General features: G+C 45.4%; 1 protein-coding gene across 2 annotated transcripts in view; it reads left to right on the top strand.

Annotated features, from left to right (window-relative positions):
* Positions 1-1,718: 1,718 nt before the first annotated feature.
* Positions 1,719-12,300, top strand: part of CSNK2A1 (casein kinase 2 alpha 1) — a 56,811-nt gene continuing 46,229 nt past the window's right edge. Inside the window, exons 1-2 of one of the 2 annotated variants that reach the window (XM_077929422.1) lie at positions 1,733-1,850; positions 11,237-11,278. The gene's annotated coding sequence lies outside the window, so the exon portion shown is untranslated. Of the gene's footprint in view, positions 1,851-11,236; positions 11,279-12,300 lie in introns of both variants that reach the window. The other variant, XM_077929421.1, reaches the window with a different exon arrangement.

The raw sequence follows: 12,300 nt of genomic DNA, 5'->3' as shown, positions 1-12,300 counted from the left end.
TCTAGTTGCAGACATGATCTGTTCTGGGGTGCCGTTCAGAACCCGAAAAGTCCGCAACTAGAGTAGTACTTCTGCGCATGTGTGAAGTGTGCAGAATGCTTCTGCATGTGCGTGTGCGTGCGCAGGGAAACCCGGTTTGCTGCATTTGCAAACCGAAAAGCCGCAACGTGAAGCAAACACAACAAGAGGTATGACTGTACACTGGCATTAGTTCGCCTGTCTTCCCAAGTGTTGTGTAAAAATTTTCAGAGACACCATTGATGGAATCTTTTGAGGAGTTGGAGATGGCGTTTATAAGTAGTCCATGTTTCACAAGCATACAGTAAGATTGGTAGTACAATAGCTTTGTAAACAAGCATTTTGGTTTCCCTGTGAATGTCCTGGTCCTCAAGCACCCTGCACTTTATATACGCAATTTATCACAGTGCTCTGCAAGTGAGGGAGTCCTGCAGATGCCATCTTATATAAGGAGGTCTATCTCATGCAGTATAGGAATCACAGAGCTGTAGAGTTGGAAGGGATCCTAAGGGTCATCTAGTCGAACCCTCTGAAATGCAGGAGTCACAGCTACTAATCAAGGGGAGCGAACTGTCTCTGTTGCCTTTTCACTGCCTACTGAAGATCTTCCTCTTCCAAAACGCCTTTCCAGTTCTCTCTCAGTCTACATCTGTACTGGACTTATTTTTAAGATATTCTGAATATGTTTTCACCACTTTCTGTTTGCTGCCCAGGGCTCCTTTGGGAGGAAGGATGGAAAATAATAATAATAATAATTATAACAATGCTCTTGGAGCACCTAGGAAAAACAGACTAATGGGTAGTTAGGGAACAGACAAAAGAGGATTAACATTCCTTAGGTCATTAAGGAATCAGAGAGTTTTCCTTAATGGCCTGAGCAAATTCTCCTGCCTTTGGAATGTGAGGTGGACCACAACTCATTGCAAGTTTCCAGCTAAATGGGTAAAATAAAACAACAACAACAATAAAATTTTATTTATACCCTACCCTTCCAGGTTCAAAAAATGGGCTCAGGGCGGCTAACAACAAATTTAAAACACTTTAAAACACTTAATTATAAAAGTGACACTCCTTACAGTGCAGTGCAGGAGTCTCCCTGTGGTGGATCTGATAATAATGATGATGATAATAATAATAATAATAATAATTATGATAATCATAATGATGATAATTATGATAATAATCATAATAATAATACTCTCCCACCTCTGAACAGTTGCTAGTTAGAGTCCCCCACCTTTTCTAAACGGGAAAGTTATTAGCAGGCGCCGGGAAAGGTGTAGTGAAGGCGCCTGCTCTATCTCAAGAGGCAGGGAGTTCCAAAGTTCAGACGCTGACAAACCAGGATAATAATAATAATTATAATAATGATGATGATAATCATACATGATGTTAATAATAATAATAATAATAACGACGATAATAATAATAATACCAATATCAACGACGACGACAACAACAACAACAACAACAACAACAACAACAACAACAACAACAATAATAATAATAATAATAATAATACTCTCCCACCTCCGAACAGTTGCTAGTCAGAGTCCCCCAGCTCGGTCCCCAATCCTGCCTTCCAGAGAACTACACCTCCCAGAAGGCAACGCCTGGAAAGCGTCCTGCGCATGCGTCCCCGGCAGGCAGCGCACAGAGAAGCCTCCCGAGTTCTAGAGGGTCCCGAGCGCGCGGTGCGGCAACGACTTCCGCTTCCGGCCAGCCTCGCTCTGGGCCCTGCGGCTGGCGGCCGAGCCTTGTGCCTCCGCCATATTGTCTGTGTGAGGCCGGCGAGGGAGGCGCGGTGGTGGCTGCTGCCGCCTCCTCCTCAGGTGGGTGGCCGTAGGGGCGCGGGGCGCCTTCCCCGTCCCGAATGGACCCGGTGGGGGGAGGGGAAAGGGCCCAGAGGCGGGAGAAGGGGGAGGGCGGGGCTTCCTCGACTCCCCCTCCCCCCCATTTGGAGCCCCAAGGGAGGGGAGGGGGCGGCGCAGTGGGGGGGCATATATATATAAAATGAGAAAATGAGGGGTCTCTGGTTCGAGAAGTGCGGGTTTTGCTTCTTCGCCCCCCCATGAGGCAGCTGCATAGTATGGCAGCCTATGGGGGGGGGGAGGGGAGGCTCCCCATCCTGGGTGAGGCTGCCAGTGGAGACGCCCCTGGGCGTGAAGGGAGCAGACCCCGCCCACCGAACTCCCCCCCCCCCCCGTGCACCAGTTGACCACTTGGACGTTTCCTTTTGTTGGGGGGGGGGAGGGGAAAGAAAGAGCCCCCCATCCCCAATTATGTGAACGAAGCAGGACAGTCATTTGAAAGGTGCCCCCCTCCAATGTGGCCCTTGCAAAAAAAAGGTTATCTTCTCTCCCCCCCCCCCCCCCCAAGATGTGTGTTCTGGCCTATTCTTTTGCATATGATGTTGGGTGGGGAGGAAGGAAGGGTCCTGCTGAGGGTCTGCAGTGATTCGTTTGGGGGCAGAACGGAGAGGGTGTCTCCCTCCAGGGGGGCAGAGAGGGTAGATCGTGGTGGATTTGTGTGTGTGTGTGTGTGTGTGTGTAAGGTTGCTTTTACCAAGGATCTTTTGCCCCTTTCCCAGGCTGCATAGGGGATCTCTTTCTGTGCCAGAGGCTGAAGGGTACCTGTAAATCTCTTTATATGTGAGGTCCGCAAATGCTTGAGCCTGAGCATCTTTCAGGAGGGTCCGTTGGGCTTGTGGTTCTGGGAGCTTGTTGGACGGTTGAGGATAGCCTAAGGTGGGGTCATTAATGCATGCTAATCTGCATTTCAAAAACAGAAACAAAGGTATTCTCATTTCCTCGGATTGTTTTCTCTTTGAGTAATTGTGGTAGGACAGTTTAGAAATCTAGGGTAAATATGTGAAAATTGCTGGTTCCTTTGCCCTATCATTATGGGGGATATAAGAATTACCTGGTTGGATCAGACCAAGGTCTGTCTAATTTAGCATCCTGTTTCCAACAGTGGACAACTGGAAGCCTCTAGGCGCTACTGAGTAGAGTCATCCCCAGGGAACTTATAGAGTCCTGACTGAGGTGCTCTTCTCCCAGCTAATTCCCAAGACAAGCCTCTCTGTCTTCCTAGGACTATGGTGGGATGGGAGGTTCTGATTGCCTTGTTCCAGCTAAATGTAGGAACATTTTCTGCACAGTTGAAGAGTGCTCTCCCCAGTTACTGTGGTGCTGATACTGTGGGGATTTCTCCCCATCCTGCAACCATCTGTATACAAAGATCAGACTAGATAGGATAGGACAGGTATGTGTACCTGAAAACAGTAAAGTGTGATATTTTAAAATTGTATCTTGATCCTACAAACTTGATTTCTTGCTGCCTGGGCTTCTGAAGTGCTTTCTGGCCTTGCTTTTTGTTTTATTTTAATGATTTGTTGTCTCTTCTTTTCATGGATCATGCCCATGTTCCTTCCTTGGTACGTGCAGTTGGTGTAAAGGGATGTCTTTTCCCACAGTGATAGACAAAAGGTATTAACTCCACACTAGGAAGTCGAGAAGCTGTACATAAGTTAATGGGGTTAGAAATAAGAGAATGTGAGGAGCCAAAGAAACATTTCCAGTGAAAGTTTCAGAGCTTCTTACAGTGTTCTAGATTCCAGTCCTCATAGCAGTTGGGGGGGATGAATAAAAAATATTAGATGCAGGCATAAAATGTTCAGACTTTCTGATATTTTCCCCATTGTTGGGTATGAATATATTTAGCAAGTGCCCATTTTAGTTCTGTTCATCTTCAGCTGAATTGGTTTCCTCCTTATCCCCATGAGAATGTAATATTACTAGGTAAGAAACACTCTTTCCCCATTACCTGACAAGTTGCATCATCTCAGTGTGGCTATATATTGGAACACTTTCATTTATTCTTGTAGGAGCAGTGGGTTGGGAAGTGAGGGATAGCTTGAGAATGTTGCATGCTGCATACTGGATCTTTTAAATCTTAGGTCTTTAGGGAAGACTTCTCCTTTCTTTACCACTAGAATAGGGAGAGATTCCTTCCCAGATTTTATTGTCAGCCCTTGCAGGAGTATGATCCCACTATCAAGTGTACATCTGCCCTGGCTAAGTGGGCATGAGGGATGCTTCCTCAACCAGCAGCATATGCAAATGTCTGCCTGTAATTTGGTGATGGTAGTCAGGAAACTCCTGGTTCCAATAAGCTGTGCTAGCTGAAGACTGATCTCTTATCTTCTACTGTGTTTCCCCTTGTGAGAAGTTGATCTCTGTTGTTGGCTTGTCAGAGCTACAGGATTCTCTGCACATGCTTCCCTGGTAGTTGAGTAGCATTGAACTTGATGAAACTTACTGATCAGTAGACGTGTATAGGATTGCACCGCTAATTGTTAATCAACTGACAGTTTCGCTGGTTGATTGCGGAGACACACTTTTAACTGATTAAGGCAAATTTTAATTTGAGGTTGATGGGCATCCCTGTTAGTGTAAGTCTTTAGGCTAGTTCGAGTTTGTGTTGCTGTATGTCAAGGAAAAAAAAGATGGCCTTGTTATCAATGAATGGTATTTCATGAGGCTTCCTATATTAAGGATTTAATGACATACAGACTTATTTAAAATTACAGTGGTACCTCAGGTTACATACGCTTCAGGTTACATACGCTTCAGGTTACAGACTTCGCTAACCCAGAAATAGTGCTTCAGGTTAAGAACTTTGCTTCAGGATGAGAACAGAAATCATGCTCCGGCGGCAGCAGGAGGCCCCATTAGCTAAAGTGGTGCTTCAGGTTAAGAACAGTTTCAGGTGAAGTACGGACTTCCGGAACGAATTAAGTACTTAACCTGAGGTACCACTATATAAGCAATACAATGACAGGCTCATCCCCAATACTTCGGCTGGATCTCCATCCTGAAGCTGGTGGCTACTATTTTATTTATTAAAATTTTGTACTGCCATGGTGGGAAAGGCAGGGTATCCAGTAAATTCATAATTTAAAAAAATGTATACTGCCTTTTATCAGAAGATCACAGGGCAGTTCACAACATAAAAGTACAAAGAGAACGCAAAATACATCATAAAAAAACCAAACCAATAGCCCCCCTCCCACAAACACATTTAAAAGGCCATAGAATGTTAATCAGGCAAAGGCCTGGTTGTAGAGAAACATTTTTGCCTGGTGCCTAAAGATCTATGATAATGGTGGCAGGTGAGCCTCCCTGGAGAGACTGTCCCACAAACGGAACCATCACAGAGAAGACCTTGCATAGATTCATAGAGTTGGAAGGTACCATGAGGGTCATCTAGTCCAACCCCCTGCAATGTAGGAGTTTTTTTGCCCAGTGTGGGGCTCGAACACACAACCCTGAGATGTAGATCCTTTGAAAACATCTCCATGTAAGTCTTCAGCACCCTAGCTATGGTTAGGAGAAGCAGAATAAATTATGCAAAATAAGCTGATTCAAATGACCTGACATCTTTCCGCAGGGCTTGCAAGACAGAGTTGTTCCGCCAGGCCTTTGGTCAGGGCGCAGCCTGACTCCCTCCTCTGGCAACCTTTCACAGAATCTTGCTTAATCGGTTGCCATCAATTTGATTTTAATTAATTTTTATAATGAAATATTTTTAGAATGTGTGATTATTTGACTGTTTGATTATTTGATTGTTGTTAGCCGCCCTGAGCCCGGCTTCGGCTGGGGAGGGCGGGATATAAATAAAATTTATTATTATTCTTATTATTAATGCACTTGGTTCACAGAATTTGGACAACAGAACACTGACTGCAAATCACAAAGTAGTGAGATCTGCAGGTGGTACAGTCAGGGGTTCCTCATCTCTCTTTTTTACCATTTTGATAAGAATGTACCTTTTGGCCTGTGCAACCACGCAAGAAAAAGCTGATTGCCCTGGGGAAAGTATCCTAAGCTGTTTGTACAGTAGAGGTTGATGCCCCGAGGAACACTTTCTTTCTTGCTGCTGATGGAAGCTAGCTTTCAAATTCTTGATTAGAATCATTAGCCGCCGCCAGAATGGAGTTTCACAAAACAATCTCAGCTTTTAAAATCCTCCTGTGCAGACCAAATCAAGCTTGAGCTCCACATAAAGCTTGCGGTGCGTTACACCCTGTGTGTAATGTAATGGATGACCTGCTAATAAACATGGGAAGCTTTCGTGTTGACCCCCCTCTAAAGCAGTGTTTCTGTGGCCATTGGGCTGTCGTAGAAGCACACAGAATATAGTCAGCAGGGCTTGGAAATGTTGCCAGCTCCATATTTTTGCTCCACCCACTTTTCTCAAAAGCCCCACCCTCCAGGCTTGGGAGATTTTTTTGTCATTCAGTGCTTGGATGGATGTGTGATACCATGGCATGCACACTGGCTAGAGCTTGTTATCAAAATGTGGGTGTGCCTTTCTTAAATTATTCCAAATGAGAATTGCTCCTTTTGATAAGATGTGGTGCAGATATAGCCCGGCTGACGCTTTGAAATTCAATATGCTTGCCTACCTACCCGATGGAAGAGTGACCTTGCATAAGGGTCTGCCTTTGCTCCCCATCTTTAACATAGTTACACCCTTTTCTTCATCTTAAACGCTCAGGTGTTCTTTCAGAAGCACAAATTCATTCTTCCCCACAGAGAGGACCCAGGTGTTTTTCTTTTCTTTATTATGCTGCCCTTCAGAATAAATTTTTCCAGCTTACAAAAACAGAATGAATAAATAAATAAATATGGTAACTAAATGCAAGAATAAAAACTCCAGGCAAGCGTTAAAAGGCCTATTGTGAAAGTTAACCTTTTTGAGTTAGTCACCTGGAAAGAATGGCTAGTCAGGCATTACTGGCGAGTAGCTAACTGCAAGGTTACTTGGGTCCATGTGATCTCTGCTCTCAAACTCCAATCTTGCACTTTACGAGTCTGATTTATGTTGCTCAATAAATCATGCAGATTATCTTTGTGCTCACTTAGCTGTGCTTTCTATCAATATTTAGCATTGAGGCAGTGGTGGTATGGCAATAGAGGATTGAGGTGGTTGAATGTTGGAAGGCTATAGAGAGAGGTGTTTAGGACTGGGGATGGGTGTTGCGCATGGGGTGGGAACGGAAGGATGCTGGAAAGGTTCATGGAAGTTCTGCAGCTTTCTAAAGCCCAGGTTAGTCAAACCCTGACTGGAACCATTGCCCGTCCTTTCTGAGCTCTGTATTTTCTTCATATGCTGAGATTTGCAAACTCAAATCTGCTGCAAAAACCAAAGACTCCTTGCGAAAAGCACACATTAGACTTTGAGACTGGCGGCTGTTTGTCTCATTTCTGTTTTGCTCTGTTCGTGTGATGTTAGTTCTTGCATTTAATTGCAGAAGTGGCATGCTGGGCTCTCAGCAAGTGTGTTTAAATTATTTGCCACTGTGGATCATAAAGTGTGAAAAATAGGGCGAGTGAGAAAATGCCCCATTGAGATGAGTCAGGACAGTTTGCATTCCTCTTAGAGGTACAGTTCACACTCTCTGGGGAGGTGGGTACATGACACCACATCGTCTTTGCATCTGCTTATGGCACAAATTCAGAAGTCCATTCCTGAAGCTATTATGGTAAGCGATGCACTTTCTAAATAAAAATTGTGGGTTGAGGTTTTTATTTTTAGTTGGGGTTCTCGTGTCTTCCATCCCAAAGGCAGATATCTGTACAGACAAATGCCAAATCGGATATTTTAATATTTGAATACTGTTGTTGGAACTTGGTGTGGAAGGAAGGTGATCTTAAAAGTGGTTTCTTTTAAGGTACCGTATTTTTCGTCCCATAGGACGCACCTAGTTTTTTGGGGGGGAAATAAAGGAAAAAATTTTTTCCTTTATTTCCCCCCCAAAAGCAGGTCGGGGAAACCGAACCAGGTCGAGGAACAGCGGGATGGCGTCGCTGCGCCTCCCTGCTGTCCCCCGAGCTTGTGGGGCTGGCCGATGTCTGCCCGGCGCAAGGGGTGCCCTGAACTCCTGCAGGGCTCCCCACGCTGCGGATGTATGCCCGGCGCGAGGGGCGCTCTGCTTCAGGGTGCCCCGCGCGCTGGGCGGCAGGCTGCTATCCGCAGCGTGGGGAGCCCTGCGGGGAACTCCTGCAGGGCTCCCCACGCTGCGGAAGTATGCCCGGCGCGAGGGGCGCTCTGCTTTAGGGCGGTCCGGCGGGTGGGGCGCTCTGCTTTAGGGCGCCCTGCCCGCCGGGCGGCAGTCTGCTATCCACAGCCTAGACAGCCCTGCGGGACCTCCCGCAGGGCTGCCTAGGCTTGCGGATGTCTTCCTGAAGCCTGGAGAGCGAGAGGGGTCGGTGCGCACCGACCCCTCTCGCTCTCCAAGCTTCAGCAAAAGCCTGCATTCGCCCCATAGGACGCACCCAGATTTCCCCTTCATTTTTGGAGGGGGAAAAAGTGTGTCCTATAGGGTGAAAAATACGGTAATCCTAATTTTCTGAGCTTCCACTGGTGGGTCAGGACTAATGAGCTGACCACACGAGCAATGCTTACCACCATTAATAAAACAACTTTTGTAAGATGCAGCAAAATGCACCTTTGCACATTTTACTCCGACTTGCTTCAACTATGAACACTGTTAATAGTTACAAAAAAGAGAGAAACTCATCAGGTATGACTTCTCAGCTTTGCCTGTTGATTTGCAGGTAACAAAACACTCTCTCTGAAGAATTGTTAAGATGCAGGGACCACTTCCTTGCTTTTCATCTGGTCATATTAGGTCTTAAGAACGAGGTTATATGTGGTAAGTTAGAAAGTAAGTCCTATTTTGTAGTATGTGGGGGTTAAGACTGTGTTCTGATTCTGAAAGACATGAGCACTGGATTGAGTTGGTATCTTGCCCTTAGGAAATACAGTGGTTCTCAACCATAGTGGCAGCTGGAAAAGATAGCCTTATCAGCTGGGTGGGAGTAGGCTGTATGCCTGAGCTCCCTTCTAATTCCTGCATGGATCCAACACGGACCCTGGAATAGCGGAAGTAGCTTCCTGGTGAGGTAATGGCCCTCTCAGTATGGGCCATTAAAGTAACAAAGGAAGTGTCTCTGTGCCGGATACCAAATGGGTGGGCTCCCTCCCTCAATGGCTGGTAGTAAGAAAGACAGAGTTTGGAGTTGAGTTATGTGAGCTAGAAGCAAGGCTGCTGGCTGGGCAACTGGGAGACAGAACCATGCTTGATTTCTGCTGGGATCCAAGGCTATGGCTATGGGAGAAGCAATACGTTCTTGGATGTTCATGCTGCGAGCTCAAGTTGTGTGTGTGTGTATATATATGTAAATAAACCATCTATCACAGGGGTCAGCAAACTTTTTCAGCAGACTGTCCCTCAGACCTTGTGGGGAGGCCAGACTATATTTTTTTGGGGGGGGGGGGGATGAACGGATTCCTATGCCCCACAAATAACCCAGAGATGCATTTTAAATAAAAGGACACATTCTACTCATGTAAAAACACGCTGATTCCCGGACCGTCCGCTGGTCGGATTTAGAACACTGAGGTCCAGCGCCGAGGGCCTTCTGGCGGTTCCCTCACTGTGAGAAGCCAAGTTAAAGGGAACCAGGCAGAGGGCCTTCTTGGTAGTGGCACCCGCCCTTTGGAACATCCTCCCACCAGATGTCAAAGAAAAGAACTAACAGACTTTTAGAAGACATCTGAAGGCAGCCCTGTTTAGGGAAGCTTTTAATGTTTAACAGACCACTGTATTTTAATACTTTGTTGGAAGCTACCCAGAGTGGCTGGGGAAACCTAGCCAGATGGGTGGGGTATAAATTATTATTATTATTATTATTATTATTATTATTATTATTATTATTATTATTATTATCGATTGGGCTGGATCCAGCCCCTGGGCCTTCGTTTGCCTACCCATGATCTATCATAAAGACACCACAGTCTCTGCTGTCCCTCATTCTGAGGAAATCAATTCCTGGGTAAGCACATGGAACCTTCTGGAATCTCCCTTGGAGATTGGGGTGGCTCACAACCGTGTGGTCTGAGGGGCACATACCTGGAAATGTGGTTGACATTCCTAAAAATATGATCCAGTTTGCATGAAATAGTAAGTAATACCCAAGAATGACTATTTAGTTATAGTCGAAAGCAGAAGCATTTTTGGCATTTGGAGTCTTGTCAAGAAAGTACAGAGCACATTTCTCTTAGTAGTAGCTAAGATTTGTACATTGAAAGTAGGGAAATTGGCAGCAGTCCCAGATATTATTCTGTGGTTGAAGAAAAAAGAAAGTATGAGACCTTGGAGCAATCGAGAAATTAAGCATTAGTCAGATAATGAGACAGAAGATTGCATTTGGACAAATGCATTGCAGTGGTTGCACAGTTTTGTCTTCAGGAAACATTGTAAGCATGAACATGGGTTTGTAAAAATAGCCTCAGAGTGCGAGATGTTTGTGTTGGTATTTGAATTTTCAATAATTGGGATATTTTGAGTATTTCAGATTCGTTAGGAGGTTGTGATCTACTTATGTATTTGTGTTGCATATCATATTTGACTTTTCCACATTGTTCTGCATTTTATAAGTTAACAACGTGTGTGTGTGTGTGTGTGTGTCTCCATTTCCCCCCCCTTCAGCGTGCAGTTGTGCATGGGAGGTGTGGCTTTCTCCCTGCACCCAAAGTGCTTTCAAGCTTGGAACACCTGTGAGACCCAGACATGCCTTTGCTTTCCCTCCAGGTCTGAACTGTTGTGGTTTAGTTGTGTGTCAAATGAGTGCGTACTGCAGCTGGCAGAGGCAGAGCAACTCTCTGCCTTCCCTCTCCCGCTCTAAGCTACTGGGGGAGGAGGGAGGGCTTATTGTCTTCCCCCTCTTCATAACTCGAAGCTTGGAAACAGAAAAGACGAGCATATATCTCCCCCCCCCCCGCCATATCCCATCCCATGCTGTGCTTGAGACATAGCACCCTGCCCCTTGGGAAAAGGAGGTTCTGATGCCAAAACCTGTTGAGCTGTGATCCTGAGGGTTTGCGCGACTCCCTTCTACATCACTGCTTTATACATGCGTTTGAGACCCGGTTGTCTTGAAGGATCACCCACTCCAACATAAATTTGCTTGTTGGTTTGAGATGGTCTTTTCAGGCCCTTCTCCTGGCGCCTTGCTGTTTGTAGGCCAGGGCTGTTCATCCCTCCGTTCTCCAAGGCTTTTAATGCTCCATAGTCAGTTCTGCTGCTTTAAGGTCTTATTAATGATTTTGCTGCCGTTTTTCACAATGCTCTCTCTTGTTCACCTAGGTTTTGTTTGTGAGCCATCCTGAAAATGCCTTAAATTATAAGGTAGGGGAAATTGTTCTTTTAAAAACGAACTTTAGAGTACGGTAGTATTTAGGAACTAGAACTTCTGTGAATCACCTTTACAATGAGCCATTGCAGAGTTTGACAGACCAGATGATCCAGCTTAAGTTGTGGGTGGGCTAGTTAGAAGCAGATACGTTTTTCAGAGGAATGGGAAGCAGGATTCCAATGCCAGCCAAGGCAAAGGATCAGGCTGTTTCTCAACTGATGGAAAGGGAGAAGTTTCCCCCCCTTCTCGTATAATACTTTGATCTCTGGGCCGTCCAGTGAAGCTGAATGTTCGACAGACAAAATAAAAGACAGATAAAGTAGCGCAAAAACTGTGGAATTAGCATCCACAAAAAGTAGCAGTGGCCACCAACCAGTGTTAGAAACCGATATATAAACTGGGCACCAAATGCCTCCTTTAACCGGGGTTACAGTCGCCAAAAAGGAATGCCTAGATGCCATTTGGGGGCCAGACAGCTTTAGAGTCATATTTTTCAATATGATTTTTAGGTTCCTGAGATTCATTCTGATGGTGCAGATAAAATACTGCATTTACTCGAGTCTAATGCACCATCAAATTTAATGCGCACCTCAAATTTCAGAACCTTGAAACCAAAAAAAGTATTTGCTGGCGAATGTCAATGTGCCATGGAATCTAATGCATACCTTAATTTTCGCAACATAATTTGGCCAAAAAAGGTGCACATTAGATTTGAGTAAATACGGTGTAACAGAATTCTGCAGGATGTGTTGATAGGGTGTGAAAACAGTCAAGGATCCCCAAGCATGCACCTCCAGGTGATAGAGATGTTAGGTGCCATCCTTTAATCCAGGCGTCTTCACTTGATCACAAGTGGCCAATAGCCAGGTGCAAAATGCGCCCGCTGATATCCTTCCCTTAGCTGGGTCGTGCCTTTTCCTTTCCACAAAACTTACACGATGCAGTCCACTCATTTCTAGTTCCTGCCAGTGTACCTTGGGGCTTGACTCTCCAGGCCAGACACAAGAATCAATTC

Source organism: Podarcis muralis, chromosome 5 (genome assembly GCF_964188315.1).
Source record: "Podarcis muralis chromosome 5, rPodMur119.hap1.1, whole genome shotgun sequence".
Classification (NCBI taxonomy): domain Eukaryota; kingdom Metazoa; phylum Chordata; class Lepidosauria; order Squamata; family Lacertidae; genus Podarcis; species Podarcis muralis.
This window is presented reverse-complemented; position numbering and strand designations above follow the sequence as displayed.